Source organism: Artibeus jamaicensis, unplaced genomic scaffold (genome assembly GCF_021234435.1).
Source record: "Artibeus jamaicensis isolate MK-2021 breed Jamaican fruit bat unplaced genomic scaffold, CSHL_Jam_final contig_3126, whole genome shotgun sequence".
In the NCBI taxonomy this organism is placed as follows: Eukaryota; Metazoa; Chordata; class Mammalia; order Chiroptera; family Phyllostomidae; genus Artibeus; species Artibeus jamaicensis.
The window spans coordinates 250882-266383 of NW_026521723.1; the positions used below are offsets into that span (position 1 = coordinate 250882).

General features: G+C 45.4%; 1 protein-coding gene across 6 annotated transcripts in view; it reads right to left on the reverse strand.

Moving 5' to 3' along the window:
* Positions 1–13951, reverse strand: part of ST3GAL6 (ST3 beta-galactoside alpha-2,3-sialyltransferase 6) — a 78935-nt gene extending 64984 nt beyond the window's left edge. For 3 of the 6 annotated variants that reach the window (XM_053663078.1, XM_053663079.1, XM_053663075.1), the window contains exon 1: positions 13802–13890. The gene's annotated coding sequence lies outside the window, so the exon portion shown is untranslated. Of the gene's footprint in view, positions 1–13369; positions 13459–13553; positions 13642–13801 lie in introns of those variants that run through there. The other 3 variants (XM_053663077.1, XM_037154969.2, XM_037154966.2) reach the window with 3 other exon arrangements.
* Between the last annotated feature and the right edge of the window lie 1551 nt (positions 13952–15502).

A 15502-nucleotide genomic window follows, 5' to 3' on the forward strand; every position in this document is an offset into this window, starting at 1 on the left:
ACTAGCCAAATGTTTTAGTATGTTCATAGGCAAGCCAAAGAGATACCACTTCTAGATCCCCAGCTTCCAGCCCACGAAATCCTCTTGGGCTTAGAAAAACCCTCCCAGGCTTCAGGAGGCAGCCATGGACTCTACTGAAATTTATCCTACCAGTAATTCAATGAAATTACTGGCCAAGAAGGTGGAGCAAGGCCATCACCCATTTGTCCATCTGTTCGTCCATCCAACACAGACATTTATTACCTATTTGTCACATGGCACAAGATCTCAGGGTACCAGGCTTGTCTGAGCTGAGTGAACCCAGGTGTACAAAAGGCACATCCACACAGCCACACATTTAAACACAGACAATCCAACATACCAAATATAATCTTTTGCCTCAACCTAACTCTTAACTACAGCTTCAGAGCTCACTGTTTTATTTTTCAATTACATAAGTATATTTTACAGAATACATGATTACCGTAAAACATATCGCTTTTTTGCATTTCTCCCTCAAAGGATAAAATATAAATATTAATATAGTGTAAAACCAGCAGAAACTAGAAGTTAAGGAGGCTTGGCCAGAAAATAAGGAAGCACAAATAGACCTGAAACAAAAACAAAATTTTGAAACTTCCCACGTCTGTAATTTTTTTAAATGTTCTGAAGACTTCCCCATATTTATTAGCAGTAAGCAAAGGCTTCTGAAGTGAAAGAGGCAATTTAGCAGATCCACTCTGCAACTGAGCTAGGCTCAACACACCAGGCTACGGGGCAGAAACTGCATTAAGAGCATTTAGGGCAAAAGCTACCCGCCAGTCCCTACATCCCAAAGGAAGGGCACAAAAGAAAAGTGCAGGAAGTAGCCTGAGTCTGTGGAGTAACCCTGGGGATTTCAAACAGCATGGCCCTGTGGTTCCCCTCAACCAGAAACTCCTCCCAGGGGGAAAAAAACAGATGAATGGTAAGGCAGTCTAAACCCAGTCCTCTGCTGCTGTAAGTACGCGGTCATCTGCCTTGTTCTACATAGTTCCTTCCTACTGAAGCCTCATTGTTGGGCTGCCTTTTGATTCAATGGCTTTCTTATTTTCTCAATTGAGAACAGGTCTTTGATATGCCTACATACAGCAAAACAAAACCTTTATTTGCAACATGCCAAACTATTTGAGAGTAGGTATTTGATTTAAAGAATAAAGTTGCATTTTTTTTCCTGTTAAAGGTGATTCTAGACCAGAGGAACTGGGGAAAACTGGATGGAGGACGTGGCCCCAGTCTGAGTCTGGGAGGGTGGGTAAGGACACTCCAGCACAGACCCAGATGAGAGGCGATGAACCCAGCGAAGGTGGATTTTCAAGGTTTGCTCTGGAGCGAGTCAGTAAAAGACGCCTGCTGGGTCTGAAAGTGCTCATGAAAGGCAGAGTTAGGAAACAAAGAAAAAGTCATAGAATGGTAATGAAACCTCTGTCCTCCTATGGGGCAAATCCCAGATATGGAGCAACCAGGGGCAAGAGACTGCACTCTGTGATCCAGTCCAGACAGCAGCTGGACAGGGTAGAGTCAGGGCAACTCCAGGACCAAGGGCCAGGTGTGCTCTGGGGGAAGCGGAGCAGAGGGTTCAAGGTGCCAGGCCCACCGAAGACCCTCTGCATTCATTTCCTAGGGCTGCAAGAAAAAAGTGCCATAAACAGGGTGGCTTATAACAGAAGTGTATTGTCTCACTACACACTTGTCACACAATACACTGTCTCTGGAGGCTAACACTCCAAAATAAATGTGTTGGCGGGGTCATGCTCTCTCTGAAACCTATAAGGGAGAATCCTTCTTTGCCTCCTTGTAGCAGCTGGTGGTTCACTGGCACTCCTTGGCTTGTTGATGCATCACTACAATCCGCTGTCTGTCCTCACATCGTGATCTCCCTGTGTCTGTCCTCACATGGATGCTTCTTATGTGGACATCAGTTATACCAGGGGCCCACCCTACTGCAGCAGGACCTCGTCTTAACTCATTATATCTGCAATGACCCATGTCCAAATGAGGTCACGTTCTGAAGTACTCGGAGTTAGGACTTCAACATGTCTTTTGAGGGGACACAGTTCAACCTATACTTTCCCTCCTGGGCAGCCCAGTCCTCATCCTCAAACAGAAGGACTCTGAGGCTCTGAAGCCATTCAGAACCCCTGGGGGCTGTTGATTCAAGTTTCGCCAGAGAAAAATGAAAAATCCCACTGTGGTGGAGAAAGTCCAAGAAGTGATTCCATCTAAGGACAGAAGCTGTGACAGGGTGGAGCCTTTGGTGCACTTCCAGAGGGCAGTAAATGTTCTAAATCTCCTCCCAGCCGGAGGAGATTTATGTGGGTGTGTTCACAGGAAGGAAATGTATGAACTCTACTGACACGCTCTGTGTACTCTGTATGTCTGATATTTACAGAAGAACTTTACTTTAAAAAACATTAGAGAATATGAGCTTCCTGAGAAACAGGGGTCTTAGCAGCCTAGGTTGCTACATACAGCAACCTGGAAGAAGGCCATGAACTTACAGTGATCCTCTCAGCTGTTCTCCTTCGATATCTCTGTCCTGCTGAAGTCCATCTCCACTCTCAAACTTCATAGAGAATCCCATGCTTCAGAAGTCTCAATGCTTGTCTAATATGCCTGATTTTAAATATTTGGGTTATTAAAAATGAGAGCTCCAACATCAACAACAAAAGAGTTAGCCACTCAGCTCTGCTGGTGCAGGAAATGCCAGAGTAATTCACTTATAATAAAAATATAAATGCTAAGGGGTCTATACATTTGAACTGGTAGATGGGCAACTTCTGTAGGAAATCTCATGGGTGACGATTAAAAAACTGTTTGATTCCGGCTGGGTGGCTCATTTGGTTGGAGTGTTGACTCAACACCAAAGGCTGCAGGTTCAGTCCCTGCCTGGGGAGGTGAATGATTCGCTTTTCTCTCACTTTGATGTGTCTTTCTCTCTCTCTCTCAAATCAGCACAGGCTGGTTGATGTTTCTCTCCCACATTTCTTTCCCTCTCTCTCTCCTTCTCCCTCAAATAAACAGACATTTCATCAGGTGGGGATTCTTAAGTTATTTGATAAGCACAGACCCGCATTCAGGGCACCTCCCCCTTCAGCAGTGCGGGTGTGGTGTGCAGACTCGGCTTCCTTGGCCCTGTTTCCCGGCCTCCTCGCAAACCTCTCCCGCACATTCCATTTCAGGCTAATTACAGTTCAAGCAAGTTCCAGTGTTTTTAGTTTCACATCTAATTCTTCTCTGGAAATTTTAAGCTCTTGTAGTTTCAGTATTTTGTGTCCTATTGCTTAATTTGCTACCAAGAGAAATCAACATTAAAAAAAAAAAAGAGTTAAAATTATTGGACACCACTCACACTTAGTCGAAAACATATCTTTGGAGTAAAAACATATAAGATTTTCTAGAATTAAATATAACTCTGGCCTTTAACATCAGCTCTTGCATAAACTCTGAATAATATATTGATATATTAAAAACGGAGTAATGCCTTAAAAAGGAGAGAAGAGAGGGGAAGACAAAATTTCATGGCAATGCAAACAAAAAAACCAAATATTGATCAAAATTTTACATATAAGACATCAAGCACATAATTGCAGAAAATAAAGTGGTGACTGGAAGCACTTGGCTTTATTTTCTGTAAAATGTGTTTAGGGAGGTCCTGGAAGGAGGCCATGAACCTGCAGTGATCCTCTCGGCTGTTCTCCTTCGATATCTCTGTCCTGCTGAAGTCCATCTCTACTCTCAAACTTCACAGAGAATCCCACGCTTCAGAAGTCTCAATGCCTGTCTAATATGCCTGTATTTTAAATATTTGGGTTATTAAAAATGAGAGCTCCAACATCAATTACATATTACCATAGTTAATGTTTTCATTATTTTCTTGTGAAAACAGCAAATGGAAGAGATGTAATCCATGCCACATGTAAATCCAAGTTCAAGTTCAGAAGCAATGTACAGAACTGGCCAATTATAAATTGTCTATATAGACCACAGGTGGCAAACACAAGGCCGGCGAGCTGAATCCAGCCCTCCACCTTGTTTTACCTGGCCAGGCGCCTTGTTTCTACCTGGCAGCAGTACTGAGCTCTCACTTAACTGTTAAGGAGTAGTCACATTTATATAGTCCTAAAATTACATTAGACCCTTTGAAGGCAATCGCGAGGCTGATGTGGCCCCTGGTGAAAATGAGTTTGACACTGCTGATATATAGACCTACATCCAGTAAGGCACATAGCCTTAGAGGGAGACGTAAATGCATACGCCATAGGTATCTGAGTCTGCTCAAGCAGACTCCTACATTTTCTCCTGCATCATCTCCCAAAATGCTTATTTATTTATTTGTTTGTTTATTTTAATATGTTTTATTGATTATGCCATTACAGTTGTTCTATTTCCCCCTTCATTCCCCTCCACCCTGTACACCCCCTCCCCCACCATTCCCCCCTTTAGTTCATGTCCATGTGTCACAAGTTCTTTAGAGTCTATATTTCCCATACTATTCTTGTCCTCCCCCCTGTCTATTTTCTATCTACCATCTATGCTACTTATTTTCTGTACCTTCTCCCCACTTCTCCTTCTCCCACTCCCCTGTTGCTAATCCTCCACATGATCTTCATTTCTATGGTTCACTCCTGATCTAGCTGTCCTCTTAATTTGCTTTTGTTTTAGGTGTGGTTGTTGATAACTGAGTTTGCTGTCCTTTCACTGTTCATATTTTTATCTTCTTTTTCTTAGATAAGTCCCTTTAACATTTCATATAATAAGGGCTTGGTGATGATGAACTCCTTGAACTCCTTGAACTTACCTGAGAAACGCTTTATCTGCCCTTCCATTCTAAATGAGAGCTTTGCTGGATAGAGGAATCTTGGACGGATGTCCTTGCCTTTCATGACTTCAAATAGTTCCTTCCAGCCCCTTCTTGCCTGAAAGATTTCTTTTGAGAAATCGGCTGTAATCTTATGGGAACTCCTTTATAGGTAACTGTCTCCTTTTCTCTAGCTGCTTTTAAGATTCTCTCCCTATTTTTAATCTTGGGTAATGTGATGATGATGTGTCTTGGCGTGTGCTTCTTGGGTCCTACTTTTCTTTTTGGACACTCTGAGCTTCCTAGACTTCCTGGTAGTCTGTTTTCTTTGCCAAATTGGGGAAATCTCCTTCATCATGTTTTCAAATAAATTTTCAATTTCTTGGTCTTCCTCTTTTCCTGGCACCCCTGTGATTCAGAGGTTGGAACGTTTAAAGTTCTCCCAGAGGTTCCTAAGCCTGTTGTCATTTTTTTTGAATTCTTGTTTCTTCATTCTGTTCTTGTTGAATGTTTATTTCTTTCTCCTGGTCCAAATTGTTGATCTGAGTCCAGATTTCCCTCCCTTCACTGTTGGTTCCCTGTATGTTTTCCTTTATTTCACTTTGTATAGCCATCATTTCTTCCTTTAATTTGCAACCACATTCAACCATTTGTGTGAGCATACTGGTACCAGTGTTTTGAACACTGATAGGCTGGCTACCTCCTTGTCACTTAGTTCTTTTTCTGGAGTTTTGATCTGTTCTTTCATTTGGGCCATATTTCTTTGTCTCGGAGCACCTGATACATTGTAAGGAGTGGAGCCTTGGAGCCTTAGGTATTTGCCAAGGCTGGGCAACCCTCTTTGCTGCCTTGTGGCACTGCCTATGGGGGAGGGGTCAGAGAGGGAACGAGGCCACTTGCTGACCTCTCACCCACTTTCAGTTACCTCCCCTGCTTCCTACAAGCAAATTGGGCCCTTCAAGTGCTGATTCCCCAGGTGGGTGGGTTTATGTACATTCTAAAACTCCATTGGTTCCTCCTATGGACTCTCCTATGAGACTGGGAGGTTCTTCCACTACCACAACCCCCATAGGTTTTTACAGCCAGAGGTTTTGAGGCTTTATTTCCCTGCACTAGAACCCTGGGTTGCACAGTCTGTCTTGCTCCCTCGTTGTTCCCCTTGGTTCGTCTGCACACAAATGTGGCCGCTGCCTTGCCGCAAGTCCTCCCCACTCAGCTGTCCCTCTCTGCCCCTCCTCCCAGTCTGGATGAGTGTTTCTTCTTTAATTCCTTAATTATTGAACTTCCATAAAGTTCAATTTTCTGGCAGTTCTGGTTTTTGTTTTTAAATTGGTTATTGTCCTTCTTTCGGTTGTGCGAGGAACCAAAACGTCTGCCTATGCCTCCATCTGGGCTGGAAGTCCCTGTAATTACTTTTTAATGGCCATACAGTTGTGATGTGGACATTACTGCAAATTTATAGATAAGGAAGGCGATGCTCTAAAGTTAAGCAACTTGTTCGGGCTCAGGCCATTATAAACCATCAAACTGGAAAATATAATCAGGTTTGGACATGGGAGTGTGGAATGGAAGGAAAGAGGTGCCAAGTGTCAAAAGCGCATCCCAAGCGAGAACACGGAGAGGCTTTGCAGTGACTGCAGGTTCAGCTGCAAAAGTAAACAGAAAGTCAGCAACACGAGACGGCGGAACACATCGAAGATCAGTGGGAGAGATTCTTTGGATTTTCGGCAGGAAGAAAAATTTCCTAATGAAAACCACACTTGAAGGATGTTATTATAAAAGGAACATAGACAGGAATATTGGTGTTCATAGGTGAAGAGCTCAGGAAGAACACTTTTATAAGAATATGAGTATATTATTTTATGATTAAAGCAAAAGAGCCCGGTCTACCAAATCTGTAAAAAGAGTTTTGGGGATTTTTTTATAGATGGGCCAGATTTGTCCTCCAAAAACTTCAGTGCCTGGACAACATTTATAGGTACTTCATGACCGGAAAGTACACATATTTCCTAACATCCTGCTTATGAAAAATCCAATTATTTCTAATTTATTTATAGTATAGCTGGAATCTAACAAGAGTGATTTGCTACATTACTTTGACATTTCCCTAAAATATTCTGTTGAAAACATGTAGGCCAGCACCATAGAAGGTGCTGCTATAAAAAATAATTATAAGACTTTATTTGAGTCAAACTGACAATATATGCCAGGGAGCAGGATTGCAAATGATCCTGAAAGTGATGCTTTTATGAAAATGATAAAATATCATAGTCAAATAAAATGTAAAATAGAAATAATATAATAAATGAAATAAAATTAAATTAGATTAAGTGCTTTTATTCAAAACTGTGTGCCCCTTTAGTAAGACTCCTTGATACATTAAAGGATGGAGGAGGCAGAGATAAGGAAACATGGACATTTTCTATGCTCAGCAGAGAGCCAAACAATAAAAAGAGACTAGAGACTTCTTTTTAAATTCTGCAACTCTTTTTTATGGTTAATATAAAGTTCATATAAAATGCAGATAATGTAATTTAATATATACTAAGTATAATAATTTCCAAACATCCACAGCATTTTGACAACAGTTGTATGTGAAACAGTTTATTCTCATATTATTACTTACTAATTATTGTATTATTTTCTACATGAACACCTGTAAACCTACTTATTTTTTTTACTTTTTGAGAATTTTATTTCTTTTTATTTAGAGAGCAGGGAGGGAGGGAGAAAGAGAAGAACAGAAACATCAGTGGGTTGCCTCTCATACTCTCCCGACCAGGGACCTGGCCCACAACCTGGTCATGTGCCCTGACTGGGAATCAAACCAGAGACCTTTCATTTTGTGGGCCAATGCTCAAGTCACTGAACCACACCAGCCATGGCTGTAGACCTACTTTTGCTGCACCTTATATGTTAGTGATGTTAAGTGTGCAGGGTAAAAATGAGCGGGACAGCCCTGGCTAGTGTGGCTCAGTGGATTGAATGCTCGCCTGCGAGCCAAAAGGTCACCAATTCAATTCCAAGTCAGGACACATTCCTGGGTTGCAGGCCAGGTCCCCATTTGGGGGGTGCATGAAACACAACTATACACTGATGTTTCTCTCCCTCTCTCTAAAAATAAATTAATAAAATCTTTAAAAATGAGCAGGGCACCTGGCTACAGAATCCCAGAAGCAAGTTTCTCTCTAGAGAGTATACCAAGCTTCCCCAGAGAATAATATACTGGTAATGGTATATATACCAGAATCAAGGGATATCGGACAAAATGCTGGGTAAAATGCTGGGCCTTCTCTTCATTTCTGATAAACCAGGACTACTAGGGTTTATTAACTTGGACATAAATGTTCACGTTTCAAGAGCTACTCTAAGACTGCCAAGATTGCCTACCGAGACCAATAGAAGTGAAATTACAACAGGCACAGCACAGTCCCCTGAGAAATGTTACAAGTCCTGCACGTCACCATGGAAACCGTCCTCCAAGAAGAGCACGGACCTCCCATCACAGACAGACTGCACGCAGGGCAGCCTGGGGAAGAGGGAGTGGGGGTTCAGAAAAGGGCAAGACTTTTGGGTTATTCGGATTATCTCCTCTTGTAACAATCATCTTCTTGCAAACGATTAATTGTGATATATTTGACTAAATAATTAACTTCATTTTAAATATCTAGTTTCAGATGTCACCAGCCGACCAGAGACTTCTTAGATACTACTAGCTATTCAGTCTGGAGAGAGGATGAGATATCAGAGCTGGTGATGAAGAGTTTTATGCATGAAAGTAAAATTGAATATACACATTTCAAAGGATAAGAGGAACGTTATGCAGGGTCCTCTGAGCCCTGTCTGCTTCTCTGTGTGGATAGTCTGTGTCTCGGCCCAGAGCAAGGAAAAGGTGATCGGTGATGGCCCTTTAAAGGGGAGAAGAAAAACCAACTGAGAGGGAAAGCCTGTGTGGGGCAGGGAGGTAGGGAGGGAGAAACAGGAAAACCAGTGGCCCACTGCGTAAAGACTAAGTCTCTAATTGAAAATCCCCAGTGTCATCCTATTCTAATTAAAATACAATTTAAACTCCTTCCTAAGAGTTGAAGGCTTCACAAAAGCTGTCTCCCACCACCTCACTGACTTCATCTCCTCCTGCCTCCCCTTTTGCACTCTTCTTCACTGAGTTTTCAAACCCCCCAGATTCATCCATGCCTCAAGCACTTTGCAGTTGCTATTCCCTCTGCTAGAATGCTCTTCCTTCTGCTCTTCGCTTGACTGCCTCTTGCTCACCATTCACATTTCAGGTCAAATACCACCTCCTCAGTGAAGCCTCCTGACTGCCCCAAAGCAGCTTCCCCCTTCCCCTCCCTAGCACACCCCAGGCCGTATTACTGACCTTGTCACACTCATTCTATCCAAAAGATATTTTTCATTTATTTGCATCTTGTTGAATGACGCCATTTTCCACAAAACATGAGCTCTATAAAAGCAGAGGCTTTGTTTTGTTCAACACGGCACACCCTATCCCCCCCACCAGCACTGAGAACATCTCCTATTCCATGGTGGATATCCAGTAAATATTGGCTGAATCTCAAGTCCCACCTTATGGATGACCATGCAGAAAGACACCCATGATCCACTGGAAAGCCACTCTCTGCTCCCGTCACCCACATTTCCCAGCACAGAGACCGTGACCCACAGCCACAGCAGCTCTGCAGCGGTTTCTACAGCCTGCGGAAGGCAAGAGCGATGCTGCTTCCCTCGGGAGGATCTCCAACTTGTCTGCCGTCTCTTTATCTGGAGACCTTATTCTCCTCATTTTCTACAGATCTTTCCACCATAGGAAGTCATAGTTTAAAGAACCCTACAAAGACCATCATTACATGCTACTGAACAAAATGATGCCATCTGCACACTGAGTCTGAGATGTAAGGGGGAGGAGAGAACAGGGAGGAGAACCTTTACACTCAGATTTCCGGTGTTCATGACAAGAAGGTCTCCTACGAGTTGGCTGCTCTCCTTCCCCTCTTTCCCAGCAGTTCAGGGAGAGGAAAGCCCCTGGCCAGATACAGAAGGGTGTGGAAGTAAACAATAAGCCAGCCTGTCCCCTCTGAATGAGCCAAAGCTCTCCAAGAAAAAGAAATACGAGTGTGGAGAAGAGACTCAGATCTTACTTCTCCCTACTCTCCTCCACCCTGATAACTTCACTCCCAGGATCTCAGCCGTTTTTATCCCACCAGCATGGCAGCCAGGCTTCAGACCAAGTCTCAGACCCTGCTGACTCCCATGGTGAAGACCTGCGCTTCTGACACCCCGATATGGAACCACAGAGAACTTCCTACTGCAACCCTCTAATGCCTGATGCATTCATTCCCTTCTACACATTAAGCTTGCTCCAAATCAAACACAGATTTATTTTTAACCCATAAAGTTTCACTTGGAAATTGTGATGTGTGCTGTCATCCACTGTAGTTGGGATAAATGGGAGGGGTTGATTTTATCTGTGAAGGCAAGGACGTAGCCCTAGGAAGACTTCTCCTAGACAAGAAGAAGAAGCAGGAACTTCAGTGAAACTATATTCCAAATGAAAAAACTTTTTGGAACACAAGCCATTGGAGATGATATAACCTCCTGAATTTGTCAAGACACAGCACACCTACGCAGCCCGTCAGAAATGTAGAGAAGACAGAAAACATCTAATTGGTGAAAGTCTGAAGTGATCAGACAGAAAGGCAAAGTACGCAGACCACCTGTTCAAGAAGCCCAGCCTGAAGTGTAATGGAGAAAGAGTATTCAGATTGGGGGATATAGAAGTTGAGTGCACGTGACAAAGGAGAAAGACATGCACACAGGATGAAAGAATTTTTGAGTGATGTAGACCACGGAGGCTTCCTGGAATTGTACAGGGCAAAGGTGAAGCAGACCTTCATGTAACCCATTCTGAGTCACTTAACCTAGAGCAGACTCCGGTTGGTTTTTGTTGTTGTTGTTGTTTGTTTGTTTGTTTTTTAACTATGAAACGGGACTAAGCCTTCCTGTCTCGTAGTTTTGTCAAGAAGACTTAATAGAGTAGCACAGGTGAGCGCACTGGGGGTCACAGTGGGCGCCGCACGACTTTTGTGCCGTCTTTGCCTCCTTGGTGAGCACAGCCCAGAACGCGTGTTAAACAGGGCCTCCAACCTCGGATGGAATCAGTTTCCACGGAAGTCAAATGGTGATCTGTATGGTTAGCAAATGATGCTAATCAGTGAAGTATGGGAAGCAGCAGCATCTCATTTCTTTCCCAGGATGTCCCACACGATGTGAAACACTCCCATAGAAGAAAACAGCTGCTAAGGGCTGGAATGAGAAAACTTGAGAATTCCAATTTTTACAGAAGACAGACTGATGTTTTTAACAGTATGTCTCTTGATGGCATTATTCTGTCAATACTATGTTCCCTTCTGAGTCTCAAAGATTTCTGTTGATTTGGTGTACGTTGCCATAAGAAACACCCAAACCTTTGAAATTTTTTTAGTTTATTTGAGCCAAACTGATGATGATTGTTGGGAAGCAAAAACTCAACAGACTGAGAAAATACTCCAGAAAATGACACCTTCTTTTATACACTACAATCAAAAGAGTAGGTGTTAGGGAGTCATGAAGTCTGCTAGTGATAGATTAGGCGCACAGGAGAAAGTAAATCAGAGGAATTTCTGGGATTGGATAAAAAGTAAAATGAATAGACATATACTTCTTTTACACAGGTAGATATAGGATAATTAACAGTCAACAATTAACATGATAGCAATAACAATGCGGGTACTTGTGGTCTCTGCTCTGACCCACCCATTGTGCTTTCAAAGGTATGTTATCTGGTATGTTAAAGAGACAGGCTCAGTTTTGGCGAAGACTGACCTTTGGGAGGGAAAAACCCTGCTCTAGGGCATGATGACCTGCCATAAACTGCTTTTAGTTAGAACGTTTTAATTTCAGACTGTCCTGTGTGGTTACTTTGGTCTCTGAGTTTGTAAGGCCACCATGCAGGCCCCTTTTTGTCCAAAAGCACAAGAACAAACTATGTCCAAAAAAGCTACAGAAATGTAGTCAACATAGCAGCCGTACTTTATTGCACGGTTGTTAGGAAACGTGGGTCAGTCTGGGACTGACATTCAGCGACTGTGGTAAAAGTACCTCTGGGGGAGACCCCACCAGGTAACCAATGAAGACCTCCTTCTCTGGCTCCACTTGGAAAATCAAGGACAGCTTATGAAACCAGAACCAGGTAACACAAAGAGTTTCTAGAAAAGTTCTCTACGTATAAACCAAAAACTGTCTCCTTATTCCGAGACCGCAAACGAGACTACCAGGGTCTCTTTTGCAGATCTGAGTAGGAAGAGCAGTCTTTGGTGTCGGGAAACGACAGTATCACAAGCCAATTTACAAATGTCAAATCAGCAATCTTTCCAACGGGAAATAACCCAGCATCCTGACCAAATCATCCCAAATATTTAACATCTCCAAGTAAATAAAAAGATAGCGTCATGGTCTGCAGCCGGGAGAGAAAATGTGAAAACCAGTAAGCCAGATATCCAGGCCTGTGACACAGCATGACCATCTGAAACCTGGAGACCGGGCGGACATGTGGCCTTAGGGCCACAGATGGAGGTAAGCTGCGGGCCAACCTCCTTTCCCCAACTGTAACTAATCATGAAATCATTCCACTGAGGGATGTTCCTCTTTAAGCACATGTGACTTTGAGTTTAGAACCTGTGGCCTGTGTGGGTGCTGATAACTCTGGCATTCACGCTCTTCGTATCCCCACTCCTACGGTTTTTAAAATATTGCCTTGAAGAGCAAACACCAAGCCCCGCCCCCGACCTCTCTCCCGCCCCTTTCTCCTGAAGATCGTGAAAGAAGCAGCTTTGGGTTCGTTTGCAGTTTCTGGAAATCACTTATTATAATTTTTCTTTAAAGCCAATATAACAGCACACAAGGAACGGGGCTGAAATGTCGGCCTCAAAATGACAAGGTTTTTTTTTCTCCCTTATCTTGAAAACTAACTCCCGAAACACCACAATTTTTTCACTGCCTCCCTTTCCCCCAAAGTGCCTCGGGGCTCGCTTTGTTAGGTCTAGTTCTCCTGTGGCGGGAAGCAGGATTTCGCGTAAATTTTTGTCTAAGGTCAAAGGTGGGAAACTTGCTCCCAGCCCTGCTGGAGTACAGATCCCTAAGTAAGAAAACAGTAGTGAGCGAGGAGCCCACGACTGCTCCGGCGCCCCAGCTCCCCTGCGATTAGAGATCAGGACCCCGTGGCCGGGTCCACCCGGCGCCCCTCGGCCCGCTCGCGGGCTCCGTCTCTCCCGCCCTTGCTAGGCTGGCCCCGGGCTCCGAGCGCCCGCCGTACCAGCGGCTAAACCCAGGCTGGCGGGGGGCGAACGCACGCCCGAGCCAGGGCTGGGAGGGCGCGCAAGGGGCCGACTATCAGCTACAGAGGCTGCAAAACCCGGGGATCCAGGCAACGCAGACGCCCCCAACCTCCCTCCCTCCGCAGTGCAAACCCGCCGCGAACCAGCCGGGGAGAGTTACCCGCCGCGGCCCAGCAGCGAAGACCGCAGGAGCTGGCCGAGTTTCGCCGCCGCTCCCTCCGAGCCGGCTGCTGCCTCTCCCGCGGGTCCTGCAGCATCAGGCCGCCGAAGCACGCGGCCGGCAGAACCCGGAGGAAGGTGGCGTGGGTCGGGGGCGGCGCGGACAGGACTCGGCGCCCCCTGACCTGGCCAGGGAGCGAGGGAGGGCGCAGTGCCGCCCGCCGTCCGGGGTGCGCCCTGGTCCGGGTCCCCGGCGACCGCGCTGGGTGCCTGCGGAGCCGGAGCCGCGGGGAAGCTCCTCCTGCTCAGTGGCTGGCGCCGTGTGGGCGGCGGCCAAGGCCGCCCCTGAGTCTGCAGAGGAAGGCGCAGTGCGGCGAGGGAGGCTCCGGATCCCCGGAGCAGAGGCGAGGCACGAGCCTAGCGGAGCCCCTACCTTTTGGCCTTGCAGGCGCGGGCAGCGCGCCCTCGCAGGGCGCCCTGGGCAGGAAACTCACCGCCAAGAGACGGCTAGGGAGCGCGGCGGGTGGCTTCGGGACCGGGTATGAGGATCAACTTCCACAGCGGAGAAGACACTCCCATACCGCCCTGGTCTCTTTGGAAAACGGCCTGGCAAAGGTGAGGAGCGGCCCGGGTACTCCCCTTCCCCGCCAGCTGGCGAGTGGCAGAAGTAAACACGTTCGTTTGGCGCACCATCTGTGACACGGGGCGGAGCAGGCGGTTTGGTTCCTAGCATGAAGGGCAGGGCATTGAGAGAGCTCTAGAATTCCTGGGCTCTATCCGTCAAGGGCAAACCTGTTCGTGATTTTTATCTTTTGGAGATGTTATTTCAAGAAGAGGAAGGAAGGTGGGACGCGCAGTTTAGCAAGTAGCTCTCCCTGGAGGAAAGCGTGTAATGCCCTCACACTCGGACGGCTCTGAATACTTTTTAAATGTCATTGTTTGTGTAACATTGTCTAACAACATTCAATTAATAACGTTTGGGGACTGTGCATCATCATCACATGCCATCAGTGACCCCGGGGAGAAGAGCCGCAGATTTGGGCGTCATCCAAAGCGGACCATGTGTCATGTGCTGCAACAAAGTCCTTCTGTGAAGGGCCGTATGGTATTTGTCTTCAACAACAGCCCTAGGAGGCAGCACTCGTCGTTTCCCCGGTTTTACTCGTCAAAAACCACCAGCAGAGGGTTCAGAAAATCCCTTTCCTTTTCTTGAAATTGCCTTTGGAGTAACCCACACAGATTAGATTTTGTCATTTTAAAGATTTTATTTATTTACTTTTAGAACAAAGGGAGAGGAGGGAGAAAGAGAGAGAGAGAGAGAGAAGCATCAATGTGTGGTTGCCTCTCCTCTGAGCAACCCAGGCACTTGCCCTGACTGAGAATTGAACCCACGACCTTCTGGTTTGCAGGCCAGCACTCAATCCATGGAGCCACACCAGCCAGGGCCAGACTTTGTCATTTTAAAGGTGGCTCTGGAGACACCAGGGTAGTGAAAGATGTTTAGGGAATTTGCCCATCTGAGCCAATTTTTCCTGAGGTTACTTTGCTCTCTTAGTTTCAGGATTAAATGAGTGTTATACCTCCCTAGGTACATCTGTCATCCTTCTAGCCTTCCTAGGATTTGGGGATCTGCAAAGTGATGGGCAGACAGAAGAGGAGGACATCGTCCCCCTGTCCTTACTTGACATTTGTGCTTCTTCAGGGTCAGCAGTGGCGAAGAAGGCATCGTTCACCCTAAACCGAGTTCCCAATCCGCCTCCTCCACTGGCCTGCTGTGCAGCCTGCTGCGAGTTTCCCAGCACCAACCCCCCCCCACACTTCTTTTTTGTCTCATAAAGAGAAATAATACAACTTGTCTTCAGGGTTGTAAGGATTACGAATAGAAGATGAAATACAGAATTCTTGGCCAGTGCTTGTCACAAAAACCATCCATTCGGGAGGTAAGAATATTGACGACCAGTCATTGCCCATGGTGAGTCAGCCCACCATGAGCCAGTGACCCTGTGTGGGTCATATCATCCCACGGGCCAGGAAAATCTCGTTTTAGAGCAAAAAAATAGAGTCAGGAAATTAAATAAGGTGCCCAAGGTCATACCAGCTACTATTCAAGTGAAAGTGCCTGGGACAAAACCAT